The 19,016-nt window shown below is 35.8% G+C and overlaps 1 protein-coding gene across 5 annotated transcripts in view; it reads left to right on the forward strand.

The window, feature by feature from the left end:
• LOC138182436 (uncharacterized) overlaps positions 1–19,016 on the forward strand; it is a 340,068-nt gene that overhangs the window by 102,014 nt on the left and 219,038 nt on the right. For 2 of the 5 annotated variants that reach the window (XM_069118274.1, XM_069118273.1), the window contains exon 2: positions 4,353–4,432. The exons of 1 other annotated variant lie outside the window; for it this stretch is intronic. The gene's annotated coding sequence lies outside the window, so the exon portion shown is untranslated. The remainder of the gene's footprint in view (positions 1–4,352; positions 4,433–19,016) is intronic. 2 more of the 5 variants (XM_069118275.1, XM_069118276.1) reach the window with 1 other exon arrangement.

Genomic DNA, 19,016 nt, shown 5'->3' on the forward strand with positions numbered 1-19,016 from the left:
AAACTTCAATTCCGTCTCTTTTAGTATTCAATCTAGGCTGTCTTTCATGTCTCGAAATACCAGCAACCAACCTAAAAGGGACCGGTTTCGCACCGCCAATACGTCACAGTAACATTTTAGGGAAATTGTCCTTCCTTCCTTCCTGGCTGGCGTGCGTGCGTTCATCTTCGTGGCTACTCCGCGAATCTGGATTGTCCGTTATGAGGCACTTGAATACCTGAATTTGGAGATCCAAACAAAAGTGTTTAAGCGAAGATTAAGTATACCTTTTGGGAACCTGACATTTTGATGTGAGAAATGGCCGAAAGGATTTTTTTTATTAATGCAATTAACACTAAAACTACACCAATCAAATTGACTGGTTTTATAATTTTATTTTAAAATTCCTACTTTATGTTATATTTTTTTCCGCAATGATGTGTAATGGCTTCCACAACAATAGCTAAAAGAATAATATAATGAATTTTATTTTGTTTTTTATGTATTCAAACTGAAAATAATTTTCTATCAAGGCTACTTATACCAATATCAGTCAAAATGACTGCAATCTATTTATCAAACACCAATTAAACAGTTTTCTCGTTTTGTATAATTTCCCACACGTTTTTAAAATTTTTACTGCGTATCATTTAATATGATGATATCAGTTATCAGGAAAATTCCGGATCGATCGCTAGATGTTAACACTACAAATACCACACCAGCCACAATGACTGATTTTATAATTTTATAAATGTGTCAACCCTCGTTTAGAGATCATAGTCCTAGATGGATTAATAATACCAAGAATGTACTACATAACATGCAATTCCTTCTGTAAGAAAGTAATAAATCAAATAAATACAAAATAAATAAATAAATACAAAAATATTCTATTATTACGTATTTTTTTAAAGACCAGTCATTTTCACTGGTTTTGGTGAAAATAGCTTCGTGTTAACTATCGGTAGTTCTATTGTTAATATCTTAATTTTGATAACGTCACGTATTTGTAATTTGCTAGGTTTTATAAGAAAAAGAGTTACACGAATCACAGTCACCGATTTTCTTTTATGTGCATTGTTAGAAATAGAGTTGTAAATGTGACAGTGGCAGTATTCGTAAGGCGAGTCTGTTTCATTTATATATTGCTTGAAAAGATTTTTTTACATGGAAGGTAGTGGTTAGATGTGGTGAAGAAGTTCATCTTTGTGAAAGTGATAACAAATGAAAGTTTCTAATGGTTTGACCAGATAGAGTTTGAGTTTCAATTTAGTTAATGTACAGTTGGCTAAGGGTTATAGATTGAGAATTGTATCTACTGCTCAATACCACTACCGGATGGCTATAAACAATTCTATTGCATGCAAGTTTGCCAACAGAAGCGGAGAAGTTCTGCGAACTTAATGAATTAACGTGTTTATTCGTTATAGAAGATATCGACTTCAAGACAATCATTGGAAAGAATGTACATAGTACAGATGTTACAGTTGTTAGACCAGTCATTTAGGCAGAGCAGGGACGTATTCATAGTTCTTGGATATGATAACATCTTCCATGCGAGATTCTCAAACTGGCTATAATCACTGCAAAAGTTCTTTCCATCTCTTCCAAAAGTTGTGTCCGCTCATGTTGGTCGCCAAATGTGCGACTTCGAAGATTACCAAACGCAAGGAAATCGTTAGAACCTCGTCTTCACAAACATTACCGAAAAATCTCTCATCGTATCATTTTACTGTAGAAAAAGAAAATATGAAGAGTTACCCATCTATGACAAAAAAAAAACTCATAAAGAATTGTAATTTGCAACAATCATGAGTAACAGTACACTTCGTGCAAAAAATATCCAGGATTAAAAAAGAAGCAATTGCATAGGATTCTATTCGTTTCATTATTTTTCTCGCACGTCGATTTCCAGCGAACATGAAGGCGCAACTATACAGACACCGTTTAGACACGCACATTCCGGTACAACTGTCGAAACCATAGACCATTCTGGAAATGCTATCGAAAACAGGCACCGCTGGCGAATACGAAGAAAATGGCCCCTTGGACCATAGCTATCGAACGCTGGCGAGATAAACTCGGGGCAGATTCAACGTGGTATCTTTACATAAAGGCTTAAATTTCCTGTCTGATATCCTGGTTTATTGTGGAAAATTGCAACGGCCGTGCCATTAACCAATGCGCTCGCGGGGTAATTGCCCTTTTCTAAGCCTGTTACCTTGTTTTCCCCAACTATCTGTCCGACGATTATGTCGCTTTCGCATCGATTCACGAACACCTTGCTTCCTATTACGTCGCGGCCTCTAATTGAGATTTTATCGATGGATAAGCCTGCTGCATTTTCGCAGGAGTTACATCAAGTTCCACTCCCGTTAATTACACTACCGTTAACGATATCTTTATTCCAATATATTATAATCTATTACATCGATGTTTATCTTGTATTCTATGAATAGGATATATTCTCAGAGATAAATTTCGAAATCTTCTTCTGTTCTTTTTTTGTTCTGTATAAAATTGTATATCTGTATATCTCTGTTTGAAATTATTGAGATATCTCTTATTTTTAGTAGTTATTTTTAGTAAAATTTGATGTAAATTACAGACTTTGAGTTACATGCATTGAAACGAATTGACAAAAGTCAAGACAAAAAAATATTTGTGTTGCTCATGTTAAAATTATATATAATCTCAGACTTGGATTCGCCAAATCTGCTGTTACGCCTCGAGCCTCACTATAGGCCGTGTTCCTAACCGTCTCCCTTGGTACTACAGTGTCGCAGACAGATCGTCTTACATGACCGTCGAGGTATACATAAAGTAGCGATAAACGCATAGTTGTTGTCAAGCAGCGAGTTCTGGAAACATCGATTCGCCTTCGGTCCGTTATTTTATCTGCACAAAAAAGGTGGCATACGTGATCATAGGCGCGAACGGTTGCGAAACCCGAGCGTGGTGGGGGTCGTCTCCCAGAGAAGACAAAGGACAAAATCGAAGGGCAGTCAGTGGCAAATGAGGATTCAAACCGAATGCATCGAGTGGTTCGGAGTAATAAAATCGAGGTCGCTCAGTCAAACGAATATATCGAGAAATATCATAAAATCGGGTCGAATTACAGTAACAAACTAATTGTCTCATCGTTAAATCATTTGTGACGTGTTCATTACAATTTTAAATATTGTTAAATATACAAGTTTATATTAATCCTGTTAATTCAGTGTTACAATCATTTGAACTACTTCTGTTACCCTAATCGAAACAGAGGAACGGCTGATTCGCGGCGTCGAATATCAGAATCGTAGCGAGAATTTACTCTTCTCGCTGACGTGTTTTTCTCCCGATCGCGTCTCTTCGCGAACGGTCGTAACATCTATTGGACGTCGGTGTAGGGATTGGAATGGCGCATATAGGTATGTCACAGGATTATGGGTCTTAAACTATTTTTAAAGAGTTAGAATATTTTAGGTGATTATTCCAATTCTTTTTCATATTATGTGAGAGAAATGATCGAAGGAGTTGTAATAGTATGTGTAGTTTCGTGTGAATTGATATTCACAATGAGTACAGTGCTAAGATATGTTATAACTCACTTAAACCTCGGTAACTCTTGACAGTTTTAAAGGCGCATAGAGCATTTATCTAATAATTTGTACCTATTATTCTGAACTCTTGGGAACAATAGAACACTCATGTCAAAGGTTTACGTACTACTACTACTTTGCGTCCAGTCGTATATTTCGAATCTGGAAGCACCGGTACTAAGGCTAAGTTAACGGCACATAAACTTGACAGAAGTCAACTGCCGTTGAACGACACTTAATCCTATATGACTGGCGAATATGTTCCATGAAATTACACAACATTTCTCTCGCTATTGTGAAACCTTCAAAAATGTTTCTTAAGATAAACAGATAATAACGAAAAACGAAAATGATTCAGAGGGATAGGTCTTAAATTCAATAGTTCAATGTAGAACATTTAACAGTGACGTGATGTTTATTGATATGTAGTGAAATATCAGGACTAGGAATGAGTAATTTTTTTAGCTCGAAAGGGAATAAAGTCGACTGGGAAGCGGTATATTGCAATCATGTCTGTTCGTTGACCGTGTGGCGCGACGTGCACGATCGCCAACAGCTCATAGGACACGCTAGCGACTATAATTGAGATTTTATCGGACCGTTAAACGCTACGAAGTTCCGGTGCAACACGTGCCAAAGTTTACACAGCAGCACGGACCACGGTCGCTGTTGCGCTTCGATGCTTCTTTAAATGCGACAAGTCGACCATTTGTTTTCATTCGACGGCCATTCCAACAATTTCTAATTTCTAATTGACGTTTAATAGGAGAACGATCTTTGTTCCAGAATAGTAGACGCTGAGATTTTCTCCGCGAACTGCGTGATGATTGCTACGCCGGGCTTTTCCAGGCAACGACGAAAAATCGGTGAGTTTTTACCAAGATCTTCTTTTCAATCGTTGAGAAAAATTTGAATTATGGTGGGGATTTAAATATGACGTCAATATATTTAAACATGAGATACCCAAGATTTTTTAACCCCTTGTCTTATGATCCCCTCCGTTATTTTTTACACTCCCACTCGAGAAAGATAGAATATTTTTTATTTTTAATGCAACTTCAATATTTGATATAAACGATGAATTTTAAATTGCGTACGGTATTTAATAGAATGTTTAATATTTGCATCTTACATGTCGGATACTTACTTTCTATTTCATCATATCTTTTTACGAATACTTAAATTTTTCCAGTTTTGAAGGAAATGTGATTATAATCCTAATATACAATATATATACTCTAACGCGATGCTAAGTAAAATTGTGTATGGTAACTTCTTTCTCTTTAAAGCAAGAATTAATTGCATACTACGCGAGAACAGCTTATCGACTTTTCGCGCGATGTCACCGAGTAATTAAATAACTATTTTCGTGGAATTAACCTGATTTATGTAAAAACAGTACGTGTCTTACTTTCCTCGTTGATTTAGATGTATAAATGTTTGATTCTGAGGCAAATTAATCAGTATTAGTTACGAAGAATTTTTTTGATAAATGCAAGACAGTGATTTAGAATCCATTGCAACGTACAATTAAAATGGGAAATCACGGGTTATTTAGCTGTTATGAAAAGAAGTCGTGACTTCAAAAAATTTGGAAAAATGTGAAAACCATAGAAAAGATATAATTAACTTCACTTACCAAATTTTATGAAAATAGAACAAATACAAACGAAAATAAATAAAAATACATGATGAATGCTAAATATTAAAGTTTTATCGAAACCAGCGTATGCCCTAAAACTTGTATTCAGGGGTACACCGTATGTTCATGCAATCTAGCGAGCATTCGTATACGTTACATCCCTTTCCGATACAAAATGATGCGAGGACTGTACGAAACCAGGGAAACTACTCGTGAATTCTCGTCACGTGTTGCACCCGAGACAAGAGCACGCGTCTCGACTCTTAATTCCAGCTTAAGCGTCGATCCTCTTACGTTTTCGTCGATTAAAGACACCTATCGTCGGTAGCGATTCGACAAAGTCAGGCTCGCAGCACGTGGACAAAATATCGAGCACGGAACAAGAAAAGGCACTTGGAAGACGCCCTGTCTTCGCGGCCCTCGCCATTACCGCCATTAGCTAACGCTCCTAATACATTAACGGGTGATAATAATGCACCCTTGCGTCACGCGAGACGCTCATTCTCCACAGATTCGTCGAAATTTCGACGCGAAACTATGTTTCACGTGGTTAAGATTACGTTGCTGTTTCTTTCGCTTTTGCGGTTTCGCTGGAATTTCAAATAGCTCACTTGGAAATTCTTGATAGATTAGTTCGATATTGCAAAACATTTCTTTTTTAATTCGCTTTTGTTTCTTTTCACATTCTTGTAGATTTGTGTATATGTAATTATACACATTTATGTATTTATGAGAAATTCAAAAAAACATAATATACAAAAATATAAAAAGTATGACTACTGAGATATATATTATAAAATTTAATGGATGAATTAAATTTTTATGTATATAGGTTCCATTTCTCAAGTTACGTTGATAAAAATATAAAATTAGATAAAAACCCGCAATTGTGATAAATGCTTAAATATTTTCAGTCTGACGATTAGTTTTCAATTTTTCAGAAATCGAACAATCTCAATCTCAGTAGAACTGATCAGTTTGATTTATATATACAAGGGCAGTTGCACAACTCTTGAAACTAAGAAGATTCGTGATTAATTCCACAGTGTGTTCAGAAAAAGCCATTTCGAAGTTGATCCGCGAATCTCAATATTCTTTATCCCACGAACGTTATGCTCTATATCCTACTCCGTGGAACTTTTAAAATACAGTTTCCTGTATGCTCGTCCTTCCAAACAGTTCCCCTTTCTTGTTGATAAATTCGTCGAAACTATAGAAAACTTTCTATTGCGGATATCGTGCTCGATTTTTCTTTCTTTAGAAACGTTACGATATAACGTTTCGACTTGAATCTATCAGCAAACAGTAACCAAAAGACCGATTTTCAATCGTGCTGTAGTTGAAATGACTAAAGTCGATATACGAATGCTGAAAATTTAGTTTCAATTACTTGATGACAATACGTTTTCTTCGTTAGGCTTATTGGTGGATGCTATATATGATTTGAGTTCTATTAGGTTGTCCGAGAAGTTTCTTTCGTTTCATAAGGTGATAATAGATGAACAAGAATTTCTGTTTTATATTATTTTATTGAATTAAGTGTGATCCATTTTGTTCTATTTCTATTATTATATTCGTGCATAATTCAATAAACTAATATAAAACAAAAAACATTGTGCGTCTAGTATTTCCTTTTAAAACGAAAGAAACTTTTCGGACAACATAATAGTATACGTACAAAGTTGGGAACGAATCCCCTGGAAAATTAAGGCTATTTTCAATGTCGATTTCAATATTTACTTGTGGAAATCACTGAAACTCGTTACTTTGGATAAAACCAATATAATCATAAAAATAGATATGTATACTGCCAAATCTCAAAGGATTTCTTTCTAGTTCTAGATAGTAGGTACGAGAACTTTTATTTAGATTATGTGTAGAAAGCTGAAATTCAAATGTTCCAGACGATCATTCAGTTTCTGTACTATGGGACTTAGGAAAGAAAAGCGATAGACACTCGAGGATGCCATAAATTAGGCTTTTCTGCACAGTGCATTGTGAATGAAGCGAATTATGACAGTAACGTTCAGAGCAGATACTTCGAAGTATGTGTTGAAGTAATTACTTCAAGAAAAACATCTTGAGGTGACATGGAGACCGCTGTTACGCAGAAAATAGAATTTAGTGGAACAAAAATATTCTAAATAAGGAGAGGTTCATATTATTGTGCCCTTGAATATAAATTATATTTTGGGTTACAAGGTCTAGGAACAAAGGAACTAATAAATAGATTTCTATTTATATTATATTATAGATTTTTATTTATTTAACTTTTTTGATAATGTTCTTTTGCTATAAATATATGAACGTGCTCCCTATAGATTATATTGTATTGTAACACTATGAGAGTGAAGATCTGGATCAGCATAAACTTAAACATTATAGTTATACTTATACCTTTATTTATTTCAATATATTTTTCTGTTACAAATTCATCCACTCGTTCTTCTATCAGTCAACCTCAACAGTAAGTAGAAGCTGAGGAAAAACGTCAGATTTATTGGGGTAGAATTCTATATCCAAGCAACTCTCTTGATTCCTCAATGATCTCGTTTATAATTTGTTCTATGGAGTTTGCAGTATTAATGTTTAAAGAAACCACAAATCAAATTCTATTGTTAAATATCACCAAATACAGAGGTAAATCATATAGAAGTGAAAAAACATTCTGTACTCAGTTAAGGTAAATGAATGAATCGAGATAAAATGAGATATCAAGTTTAGGTATTGCAATTTTAGCAGCGAAAACGCTGAAATGTCACGCGCTTAACGTTAAAGTCGGCGAATCTCATTTTTTCTAATTTCGAAAAATTCCGGTTCTGCATTGGAAACATATGCATATTTGCGCAAGCTACATACATGTTTAGCTTTTTCGAACGAAAGCTGACTTTCCATACCCAGGTTATTTGATAATATCCGAGTGTTTCTGAAGCCAATACAAATGTTTACCGAAATTCGCATTGATAGAATCAGATCAAAATGGAAAAATACACGTATTTACTGACGGATATGGTCTTTGCGAGATGATTCGTCACTGGTTCTGAATTAGGTAGAAGCGGAAAGCGATTGTTCTGTTTTTAATTAAGGCGAATTAATGGATTGTGTCTTACATCTATTGGGTTGATGACTAAGTGATTACCACCTAATGACAAAATCCGCAATCACTTAGTTGCCAACCCATTAGTATCTATAAATAGAAACAGGCTGTAGGATCGCAAAGATGAAAATTATAGAACTGATATGAAGTAAATGAAAAAGTAAGTAAATAATGTTTCCATTAGAATGATAGGGGTGCACATAAAGAATATTTGATCTATAACTGTTAGAGGTGTGAAACAAGAGTTTGTAATTGTCGTATGAACGAGAAATGCAAAATCTCCATCAAAGTTTTATATGGAAAGAGAAAATATATGAAAAGCATGCAGGTTTTGGGAAAGAGTACTTAATATTCAATATTCTTTTTTATTCCAATATATTTAGTTCACTATTATTACATTATAATATTTATTAAATATAGTCATTATTTTTTTTATCTCACTATAGTTATAAATGCGATGAAGATACATGATATGGACCTGTAAATTTCCTTTCCTACGATGAATAAAATCCGCAAAGGTTGAACTACTGTAAAGCGTATCTAACAAAAATTAAAATCTGCATATCAAGACAGCACTTTGTTATCTACTTCGTATAACTCGGTTAGTCGAGACACTAGCTCGAGCTCCTAATTATTAGAATTATCTGAATCAGTAATTTCTCATATTTCTCTAATCTCTTGAAGAATTTTTCTTCGGCTTCCACCTCTTACACACTTTCTTCCTAATTCTCCATCACAATATTACGTTATTAAAACTATTATATTAAAACTACTACCCCAATCGTCGTTTATAAAGTTTATTCCCCATATGCAAAATTTAGAAGTCAGGTCTAATGAAATTTAAATACTCATCGAAAGTCGACGAAATGGCTCGCGAGTTCTTTAGTTAAAAGCAAGAATTTTCTAGCTGTGTTTAATGGTGAGGACACGGTAACCACGATTGAAACTCCACTGGAGAAGGTAGTCCCGAGTAGAACTAGTGATTATTCCCTTATCGAGGAAGGAAATGTAATTTCTCGTGAATAAATATTAGCAGACGAGAAGGAATGAGGCTTCTTCCTCTACTTTTTTTCCAACTTCGGTTTTCGTACGACGCTCGATCGACTGAGATTGTTCGCGCGTCACGTCATCGTAAACCATTCAGGATAACGTGGAATAATCGCGGGGGATTCAATTGAAAAGTTCCATTATCAGCGCGAGAACGGGCCCGAGAGTACCCACTCCCGTTAACAAGCGGGTCATGATTGTGACGGGCCGCTTACGATTGTGCGCGTAATTGCCGGCTGAGAAAGACGACTGCTTTTTGAGACGACTAATTCGTCTAATCACTTGACAAACTCGTTAGAGGAGAGCGTTCGAGACGAGTACATTGATGTTTGCTCGTCTCGATGCCATGATGTGTTTCTGGATATAAATCCATTGTAATCGATAAAGTAATCCACGCCTTCGTTGTAGTAACGGGTGAATATGGGAAGTAGGAAACGAGAATGAGTTTCTGTAGGAAATTTATGCAGAAGGAAAGCAAAAAGAAAGGTTTGGAGATTTCTTAATATTTAACTGCCACTGTAGAGTATCTCAAACATAATAAATATAATCATAACTCCATTTTCAAGTAACAAAAGACGTTTCAATTAGGTGAAATCTTATAATTATAATTCGTAAGTTTAATGTTTTTACTTTCTAATTTTTATTATTTTGTGTAAAGATTTTCAGAATCTTGTCAGAACATTCAGGTATTTTCATATCAACATAGTAGTTAATGGTTAATTTTCTGTAAGCAATATGCACGTGTTTGCTCACACTCTATCAGTAAACCGAATCATTTATGTTCAAAATGATACTTTTATTGTATTTTTCCAAAAGTCGGGGGAAATTCTGGAATACTTGTCAAAGAATCTACTATGTTATGAAAACATTCGTTTAGATATATATTAAAAATTTCTTTTTTAAGAAAAATAGGAACTCATTTCTAGGAAATTCATGGTTGAAAGATTTATCGATGTGTCAATTTATTTACAGGGAATTAATTAAACCGATCCGCGTAAAAGGATATTGCGAAATATGTACTACGTTAAAATATCTAAAGATCTTTTAATAAAAGATACATATAATATCCGAAGAAATCATGGTATTTATTGCATCATGCTGAAATATTCGCAAGAAAATAAGGAAAAAGGGTAGAAGAAATGGAACATATGAATAGCGATGGTAGAACTGGCTTGGTTTCAGATACTGTAGTTATACTAGGTCGGGTTTCCATCCTTTGCCAATGCTTTCGACTTCCCAGAAGGATACGCCTTTTTCGTGTCTGGCTATAGCTGGACTTAATTCACTGTTCGTCCGCGAAGTGGCACAGGTATAATTCGCCTTTACAGACGGTACCGCCTTTCTGCGATTAATATCGAACAACCTTTCACCACATTGCACTGTTAATACGTTTCTTATAATTACATTATATCCTAATTATCGACTTTATTGTCGATCCTATTAAACAAATAGAAAGAAAAGCTCGTTCGTTGAGCGACGTCGAATAACGAAGAACGTTGAATGACTCTCTTTGTTGAGTTCCTTGAGTACTTAACGTGTGCACCAGCTTATTTCACTTACTTACTTCATCGTGTTAGGAACGGTATAAGCTGAACAAGGGAAAAAACATTGCGGAAAAACAATCGTTTCGCGTGCACGGTTTATTAAAGCCGCTAGGAAAAAACTTCGATTCACAGTGTCAGAGGTGTAGCAAGAATCGCGAGTTTCAGTTCACGGCTTGTTGGAGCTACGACCACGTCGAAATTGTGCTGCTCTGAGCGAAGTAAATTGTACGCCTTCTTTTAACCAGACTTCTTCGTTGCAGCATATACACTCTTTGCCTGTGTTTAGCACGACTGTCCTCTTTTCGAATTTTTTTATCGAATCTTTCATAAGAGACACTTTTCTCTCGGACGTTTCGTTCTATCGTCCTGTTATCTCGTTTCCAGGATTTCGTCCCTAGCATAACCAGATACGATCATGCTCGTCTTTCTTTCTTCAGCGTGAAAAACTCGCGAACTTTGCGATTAGAGTAGTGAACACAGTCGGTTCAGGCATTAACACGTTCTGAAAGTCTCCTTTCTTTCCCTCTGGGAACCCTGCTTTCGATAAAGTTTACTGCCATTCCTTTCTTCTTCTTTTCTGCTTTTTACTTTTCTCGAGATGCTACAACTATTTTGAAGTTCGATATATGCGTTGAAAGTGAAGACTTTGTCAATAACAATAGGAATACAGGTATTTATCACTCGAATACTGTTGACTTCCAGCGTTTTTTACCTCTACAGATTTAAAGAGACAATGAGTGGTAAATATGTATTGAATCCGTTACATTTATTTTTTAGTACAGTATATTTTTATCTTTTTCAACCATAGTTTATTTTTTTTTTTGTTTGGATAAAGATGGATTTATCTGAAATTCATAAATCTATGTGCAAAAATATAATCACAATTTGCTCAACTTAAGTTATAGTTAGTATTTACAATTATATGTGGAAATTCCATCTTACGATAATTTTACAGGCTCAAATAAATTATTCTAGTACTTATAACTTCTTTCATAATACTCTGTATGAGAATTTATATACTTCTTCACTAAAAACGTCATCCTGTATTTTTTTGGCATTTATACCTTCTCGTTTATTCTGTTCCTTTGTTGTATTTATTCTTTTTTTTTTTTTTAGAAGAGAAGGAGTCTCTCATTATCTCTGTTGGTTGGTGTAAGATAAAATATTTTTGCAACGATAACAGAAACCATTGATCAGGCAATTGGTAAAATCGAACGAACCGCGAGCGTGTACGAATTTGTTGGCGACACGGCAACGCGTTGGATGTGTCGCGTGCGCGGAACACGAGCGGAATCGGGGATTGTAACGATGTAACCGCGGTCGCTGTCGATCGCGAAACAATGCGTTTTACGGATATTTAGTTACGCGCTGTCAACGACAGCAGTTACGCCGAATTCGTGATAACGCTTCGTCGAGAGCAGATTACAGGAAATTGGTCGTTGCATCGCGCCCAGATGGAGCGACGTTTCCAAACCTTCCTACATTTGTTTATGTAAATTGCAGTCGGACATTCAATTTCATTTGCTTATTTTGCTTTAATCGAGATTATTTCTTTTATGCAATTTCCCCATTTCCTTCTTTTGCACTTATTAAATCTCTTTCTCAAAATTACAAATATGTAGTCATACGATACGAATTATCTTTATGGAAAAGTTTAGAACTTGAAAAATCTATGAATTTGATTTACTCCAGAAGAATGGAATTTTGTTTTGACGAAATAGAATGTTACTCATTTTTGATCCTCAAAATTTCAAGAAAATTATACCAATCCATGCGAAAGGATTTACATACGTCCTCAAAATAGCGAATAAAGATGAAAATCATTTTTTTCAATTGTTAATTTGTATAATGTCAGCATTTACATATTTGAAAGCAATATATTGTCACAAAATCGGAATACACCAAAAGTCCTATAAAGTGTAAAATACGACCATTTCTTGTCTGCCTTTACCACTTGTGTCTCATCTTTTTTCTCAGAAACCATACATATCTAGATTCAGTGATTTCGATGCGGCAGGTGCAATAAAAAATGGAGTAAACCGGTGGAATAAATGAGCGGTTGCTTTGTCGCGTACTTTCACCTCCAATTTTTGAAGCGGCTCGGCTCGGTCCAGTGGACGGGCTAATTGAAAGCAGCTTAATTTACAAAACCCTGTGGTCACGGTCTCGATCTGGATTACATGGATTATGCAGGATGACTCATCACCGCTGTTCCGAAGATGTGTTACAAAGCTGATTGCAGCTATTATTTGGTTAAAGCTCGTTGCAACCGATCTTCTGTACTGCCTGCATTTCTCTGTGTTAGCTTTACGTTCGTGTATACTGCGTCGTTTCTGCAATAACAGGACGCATTCGCTCGCATCACCGAAATGCAATCGTGTCAAGTGAATCGCATCAGAGACGAGTCTCTGCACGTACGACTGTGCTCTGTCGCAAAGGGACACGCTCTGTCTGAAAGAGATCCTTGATCCTGTGACTTGCTTGGATCATCCAGCGTTCTGTTATTTATAATTCAAAGAGGAACAAGATAGAGGAACGATCAGATTACGATAAATAACGCATTCCAGACGCTATATGAATATTTGAAGCTGTGGAAGAAAGTCAGCGACCGTGATTTTTCCGAAGAATAATGGTTATGAGGAAAATTAAGCGGGATCGAGGTAAACTATGACCGGTGAACCGAATCGTTTCTTGGGAAGAATGGTAAAGTAGAATGCATTTCATGGCGGTTTGTTTAAAGAGTTCTTTAAGAGGATCTTAAGAGATTGCTCTTATTCTTTTAAGTATAGTTTCTTTTTTACGGTTCCTTCTAGAAACAAGCAGAGAGTCGTAAAACGTTCAGACTTGCATGATCCGTGAATTAATGAGTGGAAATTGTTCAAGCAGAAGTCGTACACTGGCAAATTTAATGTCGCGTGTGATATATCTGTAATGCTTTGAGTGTTCTAATATATCGATGGAAATCTATTTGGTCGTAAAGGATAGTTTGGCGATCTTAATTTTTTTCCAAATGGAAGTCGTTGGATTTCCAACTTTTATGGTACGAGTAACAGCATAGTTCGAAATTATGGAACTTAACCCGTGACACTGCTTCGAAATATCAAAAACTTATTATATCGTCATGAATAATCTGTATATGATTCATATGAAACCGGTAAGCATCCTGATATTTATAGACAGGAATGTACATTAATCTGATAAGTTAAAGCGAATTCTCTAAAATAATAACAATATAAAGGTAAAAAGATGTTATACCCAAATTTCTTCATTATAATAATATCTTACCGGTATCAAAACTCAAATCCTTCTGGAGGATTTGCGCCATATTTCCAGCCAACAGTCAAACTCACCCTCTGTAAAACGGTTCTGACATTCTCCATTCGAACTGGAGGAAAGTCGAAGTTCACCTAACCGGCCGTTTTTCCACGGAGAAGATTTATGCCCGAGAAAAATGTGCACCGTTTCCAGGTCCCGTGACTGGAAGCGAGCCGTTGGAAATTTGCGTGCGCCACGAGCAAGTGAATTCAACTGCGCGCCAGTAAATAATAAGAATCCACGGTGTCTTTAGACCTTCGGCAATTTGGGCTTCTGCCAAGTTGCGTTTCATATCTAGAAAGGTGGTTGCGTGTCGAGGCATTCGCCTCATAAATCTTAGGTGGAAAGCATTACCTAATATCCTCCTTACGATTTCGCAAGAGTCGCGTTTCACTCCACGACACGGACGGAAACGCTTGGAAAATAATTATCTGTCGACTTTCACCCTGTGAACCTAGATCAAGCGCATCCACCGTGAAATATTGTTCCTTCCTCGTATTCTACCCTTTGTTGCTTCTACTTCTTCTTTACACTGCCGTCTCTAATTTTCAAAAATCTTAGAAGAGGGGAAATTTATGCGCATAAGATATTGATAATGATAAAGATATAATAATATATTCAATTTAATAGAAATAATTATTAATGCTTTATCGATGGAGAATTTCTGCTGTGAGTAGAAGTTTTTAGCGAATGATTTTGAATATTTTAGGATATGTTCAAGAGGTTCTGATTCTTATTTCTAAATTATTTAGTTCACGTTGTTTAAATTACGTATTATTTGAAATACTTATATTAGGTTGTCCGATAGTTTCTTTCGTTTCATAAGGTGATAATAGATGAACTACAATTTCTGTTTTATATTATTTTATTGAATTAGGTATGATCCATTTCGTTCTATTTCTATTATTATGTTCGTGCATAATTCAATAAATTAATATAAAACAAAAAACATTGTGCGTCTATTATTTCTTTATAAAACGAAAGAAACATTTCGGACAACCTAATATTTCATATCAAATCAAGTTCTAATGTGTTTATCTCATATGATGCTTATTGATATATTCCGTCGTTAAAACGTTAAATCTCGCGAATCAAGGAACATTTTGATATGTGGTTTATGTTTAAATAGTTAACCCAAATAAAAATCACAATTGAAGACATAAATTTGCATAAACATTCGTATTCCAGTCATTATAACCATCGGGACAATTAAAACGTTATTTATTCACGGTCAACGACAACTTCCTATACGCACACAACACACATCTTACATTCCCGCCCTCAATCTCAATATTCTCAATAACTCTTTATAATCCTGTGTAGGATATTTTTTCCAAGGCGGATAGGGCACATAAGGTATAAGGTAACCGGGTTTCGGAAGGCAGAATCGAAACACGGCTTCCTGTACTGTGAAACAGCTCTACTGGAAGGACTCGAAGAATTCGAAGGAAGTTCATTCTCGATCTGTCTCTTTTTTATTTTCACGAAATCCTTCGGTCGACGCTAATGAGATTTACCAGCGCAGCATATAGGCAGCGTCTTAAATTGGCCCTTGGTTCGATTATCTCGCATTCGGTTGCGGATCCAATTAGGGCAACCAATAGCGGCTGGCTGGCATATAATTATAAATAAGTTTGCGAGAACGTAATTCGACGCCCATGCACGTTATTTTGGTGGAGACCATTTTATAGTGGAAACTGAGTGGAGCTGATTCTCGTTCGTTAACTGAACGTCTCGTTTCCCCTGTCCTTTCCACGCTCTCAAACTTTCTTTCGGCCGAATCGACTTAATAGGTCTTGAGCATCGCGCGAAGGTAAATTGTGCGCAGCCACTTTGAGATATTGAAAGTTCGGAGAAGGGTTCTAGAAGTGACTTTCGCTCGAATTGCAAAGAAAAAAAAAAGGGACGAGGTTTCTTTAGTTGAGACTCTTCTTGAATTAAACGTCGTGAAGTACATTGCCGCTGCGGCGAAGATTAATTTTGGCGTTTGTTTTTCCGAACTTCTTTTGAAACTTCCTTCGACTCCATATTTTCTTGGATCAGTAAATTGTCCTCCACCCAGGAAACTTTCTTTGTAATTTAGTCGATCGGTGTGAAAACTTCGACTTTGGTTTTGCTCACAAAACTAGGACTCTATGGGCTATATTTTTTTCTTTTGTGTCAGTAACGATATATCAATCTAATCTGTTAATTTTTGGGAAAGATTGATTAGAAAATGAAAATTTTAGTAGTTGTACTGTTTTATTAAAATTTGTTAAAGTATTTATTGTAGAAGATGGATTGATAAATCATGATTAACCTTTAATTTAAGAATAAATGAACTCGTGAAATGAGTAATTTATTTTTTAAGAATTGAAAATTCATCATGGACTTATGTAATGAAATTGAGAAACTCTCAAGAAATGGAGGTGATCGATTTCATTTCTGACAAGTCAGAATTCATCTATTCCAATATAATCTCCGACGCACGTGTTCCTCAAATCAATTCTAACAAACTGGAGTATCGATGGAAGACGAAGACTAGCTGTACAATTTCTTACAGTGTTTCATAAGTTAGGAGAGGACGTGGAAGAAAAGTTGAGGACGCGCTCTAAAGGTGTGGATAATTTGTTAACGCTGAAATACTTCTAGCCCATTAAGAGCGACGCTCGTAAATAACGAGCTCGTGCTTCCATCGTACTTCGAACGACACACAATTTTATAGATGGCACGATAAATAGCAGCCGCTTGTCGATTCCATTATAGGTGTAATAAATCGCGAGCCGCTGATACGTGATGATTTACGAAAATCGACATCGGCCTTGCCTTTCCTGTAACAATATCTGCTCGACTTAGTCGACGGCGATGTTGCACGCGCGTGCCGTTTAAGAATAACGCCGCGTCGTCCGAGGTGATTCATCTTGTACGTTTGACAGACAGGTATTACTTGTGGGAACAGCGACGAAACGACGAAAGCAGAGCGCGTAGTGAAAACAATGAAATGTTGAAGTATATATTTGGTAATATGGTTTAACCAAAGGTAGGTATTCAAAAACTAACATAAGTTCGGTTAACATTAGAACTACCACAGCCGTCAAATTGACTGGTTTTAGAATTTTATTTTAAAATTTCTATTTCATGTTATATTTTTTCCGCGATGATGTGTAATGACTTCCGCGACGTTCACTAAAAGAATAATATAGTGAATTTTATTTTGTTTTTTATGTATTCAAACTGAAAATAATTTTGTATTAAGGCTACTTATACCAATACCAGTCAAAATGACTGCAATCTATTTATCAAATCCCAATTAACCAGTTTTCTCGTTTTGTATAATTTCCCACACGTTTTTCAAATTTTTACTGCGTATCATTCAATATGATGATATCTGTTATCAGGAAAATTCCGGACCGATCGCTAGATCGCTAACACTATAAATATCACACCAGTCAAAATGACTGATTGTACAATTTTATAAATGTGTTAACCCTCGTTTAGAGATCATAGTCCTAGATGGATTAATAATACCAAAAATGTACTACATAACATGCAATTCCTTCTGTAAGAAGGTAATAAATCAATAAATATAAAAATATTCTATTATTACGTATTTTTTAAAGACCAGTCATTTTCACTGGTTTTGATAGAAATAGCTTCGTGTTAACTATCGGTAGTCTAGTATTAAAGTCAATATATTCTTTTATGTGACCGAATTTATTATGTTATAATCCAATATAAATAAGGCCAAAGCTGAAGTTCTTAGGGAAGCAAAGAATGGGGAAGGAACAGAACGACGGGTAAAAATAAGGGAAGGAATGGAATGGAAGGTAAAAAATGCGGAAGTGAACGGTAAGTAAAGAATTAAGGGAAGATTAAGGGAAGAAAAAGAAGGGAAGGGATACTGAGATATGAGGAGAACAAGGAAAAGAATGAAAACGAAAGAAACGAAGAAGAATGTTGAGGTATGGAGAGAACGAAGAGAAGGTAAAGCATGGTGAAAAGAAGACAGAGCAAGGTAAAAAGTGATGCACAATGAAAGAAAAATAGGAAGAGATAGGGAGGAATGCAATGAAGTAAAACATGGAAAAAGAAGTGAATGTAGGGAGGAAACAAGAAAGAAGGATGGAAAGAAGCGGTAGAAACTGAGTTGGTTGTTGTACTTCCGAAGACTTGATATTGCCACAAATATTTTTCAAAATTATTCAACCTTTGAAGCTTAATAGATAGTTTGCAGCTGCTTCGTACGAATATGTTTCTAGACTTCATAAAAGTTGGCCAACTACAGGAAGCTGATTAGAACTTGCTCGAGAGTACGTCTGAGGATTAGTCATCTCCTAAAGGTGAAGTTTAGACGAAAGCTTGTGACATCTTACGCGGTGTGGCGTTTATGCTGCATAAATACGGACCCCAAGGAATCTACTTCGCAAAAAGGAGCTAGTTTCCATGGAGGCCTTTACAGTCTGCCGCTTTCGAGTAACAGTTTAACTGAATTTCAGTCGTGCTATATGCGAACTTACGAGCGCGTCTTCTGGAAAGTACGGCCTCGTCGAAAAAGTCTTCATCTTGTAGCATTTAACGTTATGCAAACATACTCCGTTGGAAAACGTAATAGTTCTTTAAAAGAACTGTAGTATGAAAGAAACGCTTTCCGCAGTTTCTCCGCAATTTTGCTGGATTTCACTGAAGCTGTTTTAAATACATCAACTGTTCTTGACGTTTTATTATCATTCTAAAAAAATCTATGAAAAGTTTGATAGGGTTCAAATTAAATACGGGAATTACCGAGCGATTGGTTTTCTTCGCATACTTTTTTTTAGAAACTATGC

The sequence above is a fragment of the Bombus flavifrons genome, chromosome 8, assembly GCF_040668555.2.
Source record: "Bombus flavifrons isolate JBK064 chromosome 8, iyBomFlav1_principal, whole genome shotgun sequence".
Lineage (NCBI taxonomy): Eukaryota > Metazoa > Arthropoda > Insecta > Hymenoptera > Apidae > Bombus > Bombus flavifrons.